This window comes from Zingiber officinale, chromosome 3A, assembly GCF_018446385.1.
Source record: "Zingiber officinale cultivar Zhangliang chromosome 3A, Zo_v1.1, whole genome shotgun sequence".
In the NCBI taxonomy this organism is placed as follows: domain Eukaryota; kingdom Viridiplantae; phylum Streptophyta; class Magnoliopsida; order Zingiberales; family Zingiberaceae; genus Zingiber; species Zingiber officinale.
In genome coordinates this window covers 83,906,624-83,920,195 of record NC_055990.1, presented here as the reverse complement: position 1 = coordinate 83,920,195, position 13,572 = coordinate 83,906,624, and the positions used below count along the sequence as shown (strand labels likewise).

The 13,572-nt window shown below is 38.9% G+C and overlaps 1 long non-coding RNA gene across 1 annotated transcript; it reads right to left on the bottom strand.

Annotated features, from left to right (window-relative positions):
* Positions 1 to 754: 754 nt before the first annotated feature.
* LOC122053867 lies at positions 755 to 5,285 on the bottom strand. Its single transcript, XR_006132415.1, has 3 exons — positions 5,223 to 5,285; positions 3,456 to 3,544; positions 755 to 880 (listed from the first exon to the last, which is right to left on the bottom strand). It is a non-coding gene; the product is annotated as an uncharacterized LOC122053867 (long non-coding RNA).
* Between the last annotated feature and the right edge of the window lie 8,287 nt (positions 5,286 to 13,572).

Here is a 13,572-nt window from a genome sequence, read left to right as displayed (position 1 = left end):
AGGATTTGAATACATTAAAGATCTATATTCTAATGATCCTGACTTTGGAAATATGTTTGATATTTGTGAACATGCTGCATTTGAGAAGTTTTATAGGCATGAGGAATTTCTTTTTAGAGTGAATAGGTTGTGTGTCCCTAATGGTTCAATAAGGGAATTATTAATCCAAGATGCTCATGGTGGGGGACTAATGGGACATTTTGGAGTAAGAAAAACTCTAGAAGTGTTGGTAGAGCATTTCTTTTGGCCACACATGAAACGAGATGTAGTCAAGTTTTGTGAGATGTGTATTACATGTAGACAAGCAAAATCTAGATCTTTACCAATTCCTAGTAAACCTTGGGTTGATATTTCCATTGACTTTGTTGTAGGACTACCAAGGTCTAAACGAGTTATGGATTCTATTTTTGTTATTATGGACAGATTTTCTAAAATTGCTCATTTTATTCCTTGTAGGAAAATAGATGATGCTAACCATATTGTGGATCTATTTTTTAGGGAGATTGTGCAGCTTCATGGAGTACCGAGGAGCATAGTTTTAGATCGTGATGCAAAGTTCCTAAGCTACTTTTGGAAGACACTATGGGCAAAATTGGGAACAAAGCTTTTGTTTTCTACAACTTGTCATCCACAAACAGATGGACAAACTGAGGTAGTAAATCGAACTTTATCTACTTTATTGAGAGCTATCATTCAAAAGAATTTAAAAGGTTGGGAAGATTGCTTACCACATGTTGAATTTGCTTATAATAGATCTGTGCATTCTACTACTAATTGTTCATCTTGGTTCAACCCTTTAACTCCTTTAGATTTGTCACATTTGCCTGTCTCTGAGCATGGCAGTTTAAATGGTACCAGGAAAGCTGAGTTTGTAAGGCAACTGCATGAAAAATTATGATTGCAAATTAAAAAGAGGACTGAACAATATGCTACACAAGCCAACAGGGGACGAAAGAAAGTGATATTTGAACCCGGAGATTGGGTTTGGGTTCATATGAGGAAGAAAAGGTTCCCTAATAAACATCATACTAAGTTGCATCCACGAAAAGATGATCTATTTCAAGTCATTGCTAGAATCAATGATAATGCATACAAGCTTGACTTACCAGGTCAGTATAATGTGAGTGTCACATTTAATGTTTCTGATCTTTCTCCCTTTGATGTAGGTTATCAATATTCGAGGACGAATCCTTTTGGGGAAAGGGGGATGATATGGATCATGGTCAACCCACTCTAGATGTTAATGATGATCCATTATGCATCAATGAAGGCGCAATTACAAGGGTTAAGGCTAGAAAGATGAAGGAAGCACTTAATGCTAATTGAAGATGTGAAGGCCAAAACTACCATTGAAGAAGGTTTGACCAAGAGTAAGTCATTCGGCATAGTCAACTTAATTCAAGCCTTATATGAGCTTAATTAGCACTTAAGTCTCATGTCTATGTAGTAGGGATATGTAGGCTTAATTTAGACTCAATTTCTACTTTTATTTGGGTTGTAATAAAGCCATAAGCTTAAAATGGCTAAGTAGTCTACATAGGTCTTTACTAAATGGACTTTCTTTTAGCCTTTTAGGATTTTTTAGTCACCTTATAGCTATAAATAAAGGGGGTGACGACCAGACATGTATCTTTGACAAATTTTTTAGTCTAAAGCACGGTGAGACTCTCACTTGTTGGTTCTTCATTGAATTAGAACTTATCAAGGCATTTCCTTATGATGTTCGAAGACTTATCAACCTCCATCCCAAGATTGTGGCGTCTACCATCTTCTGGACCAAGGTTCATGCTTTCCTAAGCATTGGGTCAAGGTTTTTTTTCATCAATCTTATCGATTTAGTTCTTTCTTTCTTCTTCCATTCGTTATGGGTTCTTGAGATATCTTTCTCTTTGGATTCGCATCAGAAAGTCTTTTGAAAACCTTTTCCTTCATGCATGTTTCATGTGTTCGGCTAACCCGTGTTGAGTCTTTTTCTGCTCTATTCTTTATTCCAAATTGCATCCTATCAATCAAAATAAGTAAAGAGCATATCTTAAAATAAATAGAATGGAATTAAGACATTATAATGAAATAGGGTGCAATAAATATAAATTATATCTATGAAATACAAGTAAATATGTGTCAAACAATGTCTAAAAATATATAACCTATGCACATCAAAAGAAAAATATAGTGATTTTTTGAGAGTGATCAAATGAAAAATCATAAATTGTGAAAAGTAGAAACATCTGGGGTTGTCAAACCATGTAAACATCTTTGGAATTGTTAAGTGCGTATTTTATATTTTATATTTTGTTGCTTAACTTATTTTTCTAACCTTGCTAAAGTATTACCAAGAGCTAGCATTTGTATATACGATCACTATTTACCCCCTCTCCCTCTAGGATTCATCACACCTCTCTTGATCCAACAAGATTGATCTACTTGGAGTTTCATTATTACACTTGCAACATATGGCAACCTATTCTCCATTTTCACACTAGACACACATGTGAGAAATCATAATATCATTTGAATTTAAACTTTACCTAAACATCAAAATCACATTCTTAAGAGCATGATTGTACCAATAAAATGTAGCTCACTTGTAAGCTCTCATATATGAATCATTATAAAATTCTATTTGCCAAGAGTCCTTGTCTCTGGTTTGTTAATAGACATTACCTTCGCATCTTCCAAGAGGCTTCACTTTTAAGTTTTTTTTCTCTGCCAAGATGTCTCACCTTGTATGTCAAAAGATTTACCTTCGGATCTTTCACATATGTACAAAGGTCTCACATCCACATATTCCTCATTTGCTAAAGGTTTTACAAAATAATTTTTAGTAATCTTAGTTTTTTTACTGTCCAAAAACCATTTTAAATTATATACGTGGCATATGTCCATATTAATTACATTTCACAATTAAATATTGCAAAGACTAAATTATTTATCAAACTCAATCTCTTTGTAATAAATTATAAAGTTTACATCAACTTTTAGAAAAACGATTCTAGCAATATCATCAAGCCTCGGACTAAAATTATTTATCAAACTTAATGTTTAATCTTTTGAACATTAAATAACTTTATTTAAAAATGACACGAACACGATACAAAAAATCATCAAGCCTTATTTAACACTCCAAGGAAACTACTCGTCCCTACGCTAAACATGTGGTAAATGCATATCAGTTGTTGAGACGCAAGTGTCAATGCAACAGGACGGGAAAAGCAAAAATAATAATTGAGTGGCAATTGCCTATCATTTTTGCCTCCTCTCACCATGCCACATGCGATTCCACTTCAATTGCGGTGCCCATAATTCATTCCGACTCAAAGTTTGGACCATCTCGATCTTATCACTTAAAAAAATGTGTCCTTTCCACAGAGGCAGGACAATGGCAAACAACAAAAGAAAAAGACCCCACAAAGTTTTACAAACACTAATTAGAAGATCAAGCATGAAACTTTTACCTTCTACCAATGAATCTTTTGAAAAGGACAAGCAATGCATGCCACATGTTTTCTTCCCCTTCTATTCATACTCCACTCTCTCGCCGCTCCTACGAAACAAAGTTTGCACGGTAATTGATCGAAAAAATATATATATTTAAAAATGTTAAATTCTTAAAAATCATACTCAACTTTTAAATTTATGAAAGAAACTATTTATTTTTTATTTTTAGTGGTGCTGATTTTAAAATTATACATAATCAAAGGAGTATTAATTTTTAAAATGCACCATCATTACCGTGTTAAATTGTACTATTCATTGAAATCTTGTACCACAAATAGTATTGTTATTTGAATATTAATATATCATAATAATTGACGAGAAAGGTAAAATGAAAAATAAGGACGTCCTTTGTAAAATCTAAATGCTAGGTGCGTTAACGTCGGATATAATAACAATTATTTTGTAACCTAGTTTAACATAATTTTCAAAGATGACATAATAAATCATCAAACATAAAGAAACCGTCTCTAATTTTAATCCAAAAATATTAATTCAAAATAAATATAGTGTCCTAACATCAACTAAATAAATATTTAAATGATTTCAAAACTCTAACTACTTAAAAAATGAAAACAACATTAATATAAAGGACTAAATTATTCGGAATATCTAAAAAATTATTTTAAATGATATTTTTTAATTTAAAATTAAACTATTATAGTTTACATCTAATAATCAATTATAGTATAGATCTATAAACGAATGTCAATTTAATATAGTGTGAGTCCATCTAATTAAAAATTATATATCTCAAGTTAATATTTCTGCATCACCAGCCTTTTAAAATTTTCATATTTAAATTTATAATTATCTAAAAGTTGAAATTTAAGAAGTAACGTGATCAAAGCGAAAGAAAAATGGTTTGGTACAAAGAACGTGGCTGGCAACAACATGATTGGTCCCAGAAAGTGACGGTGGCCGTATGAAATGACACAAAGATGGTCGATGTGTAGGTCCATAGGCCTTAGCAAGGAACAGGGAGTGGTTGGTCTAAGTTATGACTTATCTTGCCACTCTAAGGTACTGCAGAAGAAACGGACACTGACAGACAGTGAAGAGATGAATGCGCTAGGCGAGTTGATGCTCCCACACAGGGGTGAGAAAAATCTCGATTAAACCGATCGAATCGAATAAATCGATCGATATTTTAATTTCGGTTCGGTTAATTCAGAATTTCGATTAATTCAGTTTTATAAATCGGTTATTTCAGGTTAATCTGTTCGGGTTCAGTTTTCACCTTTGTTATTCGGTTAAACTGAAAAAACTGAACTTGAACCGGGCTTTAATCACAACTAAACCCTAAAATCCCTAATCCTCTCGTCTCTCCGCACGAGTCGCACCTCGCACGACTCCCTCCTTCGCCGCTCACACAGTCGGCAGTCCTCCTTCCTCTCGTTGACGAGCGAGTCCAAATCTCCGCCAGTTCTCTAGCCATCCCTCCTTCCTTCTCCGAGCATCTCCTCGCCCTTCTTGCTCATTGCTCAGCCCTTCCTCCTTTCGCCGATCTCTCCGCCGGTCCTTCCTGCTCACTGCTCAGCAGCCCTCCATCCTCCCATTGCTCTCTCTGTGTTCCTCCCTGCTCACTGCTCAGCCCTCCACTTGTCTGACACTTTCAAGTCTCACCGTCGGCTCAATCCCCCAAAGCCAGAGATCCGCATTCTCAAAACAAATACGAGTTTTATACTACGATCTACAGTAGATCTACAAAGGAAAAACCATTTTACCTTCGATGCGTGCCCTTGCAAAATCCCGCTCGTCCAAGGTACTTGTCGGATCTCCAAAGTATCAAGGTAGATACTTCTCTAGTGATATCCACACGAACAAGGAGTGTCTCTCACACTCAAAGGATGGAGAAGAGAGCCCCAAGTGTGCTAGCACTTTCTAGAGCTCTCGGATAGGATTTAAATGGAGGGAAAAAGAAAGAAGAAAGGAAACTCTTACACTCAAGAAGTAGTCTCCTCTTTTGTGACCTTCACCCTTTCTTTCTTCTCTTGGAATACAACTCAACCACCTTCTCTCCCTTCATGGAACCCACGACCAAAAGAGAGGAGAAAGCAAGAGAGAGCTAAGGAGGAAGAAGATGGAATGAATGAGAATGAATTGCATTCACTCTCCTTCATGTGTGTGTAACCCCCTTCCCATTTAATGTGGCCATTAAAGAGGGGATTTATAACCTCCATGAGGTGTCACACACATGTGCAACCATGATGATGTGGAGCATCATCAATGGTCCACCTTATGCCAACTCACAAATGAGGTGGCAAAAGGTCAATTCAAAATTGACCTTTGATCTTCCTTCTCAAATCAAGTCAAACTTGACCAAATCTCTCTCATGGTTGATCTAATCTAACCATTTGATTCAAGCCAACTTAATATAATGAATCTAATTCATTTAATTAAATTGATTCAATGAGTCATAATCCAAATTAGACTCATTGAACACATGAATCAACTTGAGTCTAACTCAATTAACCCAATTTGGATTACTCTTAATCCAATTTGGTTCATCACATGAACCTAATCCAATTGGTTCATCACATGAACCTAATCCAATTGGTTCATCATATGAACCTAATCTCCATCCACTTGTTCTTTGTGTGTGACCCAATAGGTTCTTGTAACGTTGGCAATGTTTCTAAACTCCTTTAGAAACATAAGCAATGAGCGGCATCTAGCAATACATCATTGCTACCCAAGTTAGAAGAATGTTGAGATCCAACATCACCTTGTGACTACTAATTGTGACTCCTCACAATATGTGACAAGCGTCCTTCTATCCTAGACATCTAGATTGATTAATGTGAGGCATAGACCGTGTCATCCTCTAATCAATCTAAATCTTGAACTCCAAGTAGACTCACTCGATCAAATGAGATCAACATCTAATGTTGACTCATTTGGGCATGGCCATGCACTTCGTGGTCTCACTCTATCAAGAATAGCGATGTCGCTCCCGTCATATGGGAGGGATAGATCCCATCTACATCACTCACATCCCTCTGCATAATTCGTTACATACCCAGTAATCGTCTTTATAATCCACCCAGTTACGGGTGACGTTTGACGAAACTAAAGTACATAACTCCTTATGTAGGGATCCATGGTGACTTCAGGTCTAAGGACTAATAGTCATACTAATAGCCACATGAGAAAGTATATGACACTCATATAACGATCTATGATACTTTCTCATGGCGGGTCATTCAGTATACATTCTCCAATGTATACCCATGTGTCAGCATGATATCTCTATATCCATGACTTGTGAGATCAAGTCATCGAGCTGACCTACATGCTAGTCTTATTGCATTAACATTGTCCCTGAATGTTAATACTTGACTAGGAATGATTTAGAGTAGTGTTCCCTATATCATCTCACTATCGATTCAACTAATCGATTGATATAGGTATGAACCTTCTACTCAAGGACGTTATTATACTTAGTCTGTTTGGCACTAATACAAATAAGTATAATAACCAAACAAATGCCTTTATTAATATACAAGAATATGATACAATGAGTCCATACAATCATCAAATGATTGGCTCTAGGGCTCTAACTAACAATCTCCCACTAGCACTAGTGCCAATCAGTATAGGCTCTAAGGCCTAATGACCTAGTGTGACCATCATGCTTTCTCTGTGCCAAAGCCTTGGTCAAGGGATCTGCGATGTTAGCCTCTGTAGGTACTCTGCAAATCTTCACATCTCCTCTATCGATAATCTCTCGAATGAGATGGAAGCGCCGTAGTATGTGCTTGGTCCGCTGGTGTGAGCGAGGTTCCTTCGCCTGTGCTATAGCTCCATTGTTGTCACAATAGAGCTCAACTGGATCAGCGATGCTAGGAACCACCCCAAGTTCAGTGATGAACTTGTGGATCCAAACTGCCTCCTTTGCTGCCTCTGATGCAGCAATATACTCGGCCTCTGTTGTAGAATCAGCTACTGTGTCCTGCTTCGAACTCTTCCAGCTCACACCACCACCATTTAAGCAAAACACGAACCCTAACTGCGATCGGTAATAATCCTGATCGGTCTGGAAGCTAGCATCACTGTAACCCTTTACAGTTAGCTCATCATTGCCTCCATATATCAAGAAATATTCTTTAGTCCTTCTTAAGTACTTAAGAATATTCTTGACCGCTATCCAGTGACTTTCACCTGGATTTGACTGGTATCTGCTCGTCATGCTCAAAGCATACGAGACATCAGGTCGAGTACATAGCATGGCATACATGATCGATCCTATGGCTGAGGCATAAGGGATCTGATCCATGCGATCTCTCTCCTCTCTAGAAGAGGGACCTTGAGTCTTCGAATGACTCACGCCATGTGACATCGGCAAAAATCCCTTCTTGGAATTCTGCATGGCAAACCGAAGGAGTACCTTGTCAATGTATGTACTCTGACTTAGGCCAAGCAATCTCTTAGATCTATCTCTATAGATCTGTATCCCAAGAATGTGGGATGCCTCACCTAAGTCCTTCATCGAGAAGCAACTCCCTAGCCAGGTCTTGATAGACTGAAGCATAGGGATGTCCTTCCCAATGAGTAGTATGTCATCCACATACAATATGAGGAAGACAACTATGTCCCCTACAACCTTCTTGTAGACACAAGGTTCATCTTCGTTCTTGATGAAACCAAACTGTTTGATCGCATCATCGAATCGAAGATTCCAGCTCCGAGAAGCTTGCTTTATGCAGCTTGCGTACTCTGCTAGTATGCTGTGGATCTACAAAACCCTCAGGTTGTGTCATGTACACATCCTCGAGTAGGTTTCCATTCAGAAACGCGGTTTTGACATCCATCTGCCAGATCTCGTAATCGTGGTAAGCTGCAATAGCAAGCATGATCCGAATGGACTTAAACATCGCTACTGGAGAAAAGGTTTCATCATAGTCAATACCATGAATCTGCTTGAAACCTTTAGCTACCAAGCGACCCTTATAGATAAGTCCATCCATGTCAGTCTTTCTCTTAAAGACCCACTTGCACCCAATGGGTTTTACCCCTTCAGGTGGATCAACCAAAGTCCATACTTGGTTCGTGTACATGGATTCCATCTCGGATCTCATGGCCTCTAGCCATTTCTCGGAATCTGGTCTCATCACAGCTTCCTGATAGGTGGTAGGCTCATCCTCTATGAGCACAATGTCATCATGGTCAGACAAGAGAAAAGAGTATCTCTCAGGCTGACGACATACCCTATCAGACCTGCGAAGAGGTATGTCTACTTGAACCGGTTGTTGTTCCTCAACTCCTTGTGGAACAACATCATCCACAACACTTTGTGGTTCCGGTTCAATTTCCATCGAGGCATTAGTGCTATTGTTCAAGATCGAACGTGCTCCCACTAGTCTTTCTAGAAACAAAATCCCTTTCTAGAAAGACCCCAGTCTTTGCCACAACTACCTTGTGCTGACTGGGAATGTAGAAGTAATATCCCTTAGTTTCCTTGGGATATCCGATGAAATAGCACTTGTCGGATTTGGGTCCTAATTTGTCTGAGACTTGACGTCGTACGTAAGCCTCACAACCCCAAATCCTCATGAAAGACACCTGGGCATCTCTCCCAGTCCATATCCTATATGGTGTCTTTATCACGGCCTTGGATGGAACTCGGTTGAGAATGAAAGCTGCCATGTCTAGAGCATAACCCCAGAGGTATGTCGGAAGATCTGTGTGACTCATCATAGACCGTACCATATCTAATAAGGTACGATTCCTCCTTTCAGATACACCATTCCAATGTGGTGTTCCAGGAGGAGTGAGTTGAGATAAAATCCCACACTCAGCTAAGTAGTCACGAAACTCATGGCTTAAGTATTCACCACCTCGATCGGATCGAAGTATCTTAATACTCTTGCCAAGCTGGTTCTGTACTTCATTCTTGAATTCTTTGAACTTTTCAAAGGATTCGGACTTATGTGTCATCAAGTACACATAACCGTATCTACTGAAGTCATCAGTAAATGTGATGAAATACCTATAACCGTCTCTAGCAGCGACATTGAAAGGGCCACATACATCACTATGTATGAGTCCTAACAAATCAGTCACTCTCTCGCTGTGCCCACTAAAGGGAGTCTTGGTCATCTTGCCTCGTAGGCATGACTCGCATATCTCATATGATTCAAAATCAAATGAGTCCAACAAACCATCCTTATGGAGTTGGGATAAGCGCTTGTCATTTATATGACCTAAGCGACAGTGCCAAAGGTAGGTTTGGTTCATGTTATTAGACTTGAACCTCTTGGTATTTACGTTATAGATAGGGCTCTCGAGGTCTAGAATATAGAGTCCGTTTATCAGAGGTGCACTACAATAGAACATATCGTTTAAATAGACAGAACAACATTTGTTCTTTATTATAAACGAGAATCCTTTCTTATCCAAACAAGAAACTAATATAATGTTCTTAGTCAAGGCAGGAACATAACAACAATCATCTAATTCTAGTACAAGCCCAGAAGGAAGAGATAGATGATAAGTTCCTACAGCAATAGCAGCAACTCGTGCTCCATTGCCTACTTGTAGGTCTATCTCACCCTTCGTCAATGCCCTGCTATTCCTCAGCGCTTGTACATTATGCGAAGTACATCCGGTATCTAATACCCACGATGAAGAAATAGAGAGGTTGACTTCTATAACATGTATACCTGAAGTAGAAATCTTATTTCTCTTCTTCTTAAGATCTTCCAGGTATTCTTTGGAGTTCCTCTTCCAGTGCCTTGCTTGTCCTTGATATAGGTGACAAAGATGCTTAACCATATCGTAAGCGCCCATCAACTCATGTTGCTTCTGAAGCTCAGAGTTCATGGTCGCGAGCATAAGACAAGACACATCTAATGCGTCATCTTGATGCTTCTTGTAAGTATCCCGGTCAGCTCGCGTGGCAGTGGCAGGAGGAACGTACAGTTTACGTTCTTGGGTGAGAACTATTCTCAAGTTCCTGTACCAGTCCAGGAAATTTACTCCGTTGAGCTTGTCCTTCTTAAGGACAGATCGCAGGGAGAAAATGTTCGTATTCGACGTCATGACAATTCTACAACAGAAATAAATGCAGAAATAAGTATCATATTCTTTAAAATCATTTAATTAGGCCTTTAATTAAATGATGCTCCCACTGAATTCTATAATTCTTGTGGGACAAGATCCACATCATTCTAACCCTTGAGTTAGCTTTGGCTAATACGCCCAAGGCTTAGTATGATCGGTAGGTAACGATTACCAATTACATCTCTATGCAACTCTTGTTTATAGAATCAATATCCGCATTTATATTAGAACTCGAGTTAGCTTTGGCTAATACGCCCGAGAGTTAATATATATGTGATATTGACCTATCTTTCCAACTATTGGAAGAATGCCTATAGTTGACTCGATCCAACCGAGTAACTATGAATACTCAATCTAATTGAGTTTGTATTCACCCATGCGTTGATAGACGGGACCAAGATTGTCCCTCCGTACCCTACCAAGATAATATGTATTGCTCTGCTTTGGCAGATTCAACAATACATGTGATCGAGGTAGTGATAGGTATCACGACACGGTTAGGCATTAGAGTTGAGTCGATTGAGATCTAATCTAATCGAGAAGGGATGCATCTTGTGCACGACTTAGATCTAATCTAATCGCAAGGGTGCATCATGTGCACGACTTAGATCTAATCTAATCGTTAGGCACTAATTAATTAACTACTTATTAAATATGCATCACATACACAAGCAATTAATTAATCTATTTGTGATTTAGTCTTGGCCCTACTACGATCTTCTCAAGCCAATGAGAAGATCGATTGGTCAACCTAGGGTCAACAGCTTCTTCAAGCTACTCCCTTTGACCACCTTGTGTTGCTCGTGCCCGCCTCGGAACTCCGTCTCGTGTGGACCCTCCACCGCTCCAATTTGTACATTACAATTTGAAACTCGAGTTACATTCGAGTCTAAATCTAATTTACAAAAAGAAAATAAGAGAAGGCACGACGCGCAGGTCGCGAATATAATACAACACTCGCAAACACATAACGGTACGCAGGCCGTATTAAGAATTACAACACAACCAATCATATTGGGCTTTGGGCCATGACTATCACAAATTAATATATAATTCAAAATTATATATTTTTCATAATTTTCTATAATTTTAAAATTAATTTTTACAATTTTACGAATAAAATTTCCCGGCGGTCCCGTTTAGCGGTTTCGGGCGTAATCGCGGAACGGATCCCCTTGCAGGGCCCAGGGGCATCGCCCCTACCCGCGATCTAACCATCGCGAGGGTTCCTTTGCGATCCAATAGCGCCTAAACCCGCTGTCCCAAAACGATTTGGGTCGAGACATTGCCGTTTCGGAAAAATCTTCCCGGCGGGTTCGTTTTTAGCGATTTCGGGTGCGATCACGGAGCAAATCCCCTTGCGGGGTTAGGGGCAGTACCCCTACCCACGAATTAACCATCGTGAGTTGCTCCTTTGCGATCTAATGACACCCAAGCCCGCTGTCCCAAATGGATTTGGGGCAAAACGAAGCCGGTTTTGAAAGATCTTTCCGGTAGCCGAAGCCTACAAGTGCCGAGACACTTGTGCTTCGCTTCTACGGAAAAATTACCCATAAAATCATAAAAAACTAATTTTTACAGAAAATCACAGAAGGTTTTATTTTTCATAAAAATAAAACGAATAAACATGCTTATGACTTACCACTGTTGGGTTTTTCGGGCCGCGAAAACCGCTTTTCGCGTCGCGGAAACCCCGAATCACCCAAAGCCGTAGATCCGTGCAAGGAAAAATTTCGAAAACATAAATACGAGTTTTATACTACGATCTACAGTAGATCTACAAAGGAAAAATCATTTTACCTTCGATGCGTGCCCTTGCAAAATCCCGCTCGTCCAAGGTACTTGTCGGATCTCCAAAGTATCAAGGTAGATACTTCTCTAGTGATATCCACACGAACAAGGAGTGTCTCTCACACTCAAAGGATGGAGAAGAGAGCCCCAAGTGTGCTAGCACTTTCTAGAGCTCTCGGATAGGATTTAAATGGAGGGAAAAAGAAAGAAGAAAGGAAACTCTTACACTCAAGAAGTAGTCTCCTCTTTTGTGACCTTCACCCTTTCTTTCTTCTCTTGGAATACAACTCAACCACCTTCTCTCCCTTCATGGAACCCACGACCAAAAGAGAGGAGAAAGCAAGAGAGAGCTAAGGAGGAAGAAGATGGAATGAATGAGAATGAATTGCATTCACTCTCCTTCATGTGTGTGTAACCCCCTTCCCATTTAATGTGGCCATTAAAGAGGGGATTTGTAACCTCCATGAGGTGTCACACACATGTGCAACCATGATGATGTGGAGCATCATCAATGGTCCACCTTATGCCAACTCACAAATGAGGTGGCAAAAGGTCAATTCAAAATTGACCTTTGATCTTCCTTCTCAAATCAAGTCAAACTTGACCAAATCTCTCTCATGGTTGATCTAATCTAACCATTTGATTCAAGCCAACTTAATATAATGAATCTAATTCATTTAATTAAATTGATTCAATGAGTCATAATCCAAATTAGACTCATTGAACACATGAATCAACTTGAGTCTAACTCAATTAGACCAATTTGGATTACTCTTAATCCAATTTGGTTCATCACATGAACCTAATCCAATTGGTTCATCACATGAACCTAATCCAATTGGTTCATCATATGAACCTAATCTCCATCCACTTGTTCTTTGTGTGTGACCCAATAGGTTCTTGTAACATTGGCAATGTTTCTAAACTCCTTTAGAAACATAAACAATGAGCGATCTAGCAATACATCATTGCTACCCAAGTTACAAGAATGTTGAGATCCAACATCACCTTGTGACTACTAATTATGACTCCTCACAATATGTGACAAGTGTCCTTCTATCCTAGACATCTAGATTGATTAATGTGAGGCATAGACCGTGTCATCCTCTAATCAATCTAAATCTTGAACTCCAAGTAGACTCACTCGATCAAATGAGCTCAACATCTAATGTTGACTCATTTGGGCATGGCCATGCACTTCGTGGTCTCACTCTATCAAGA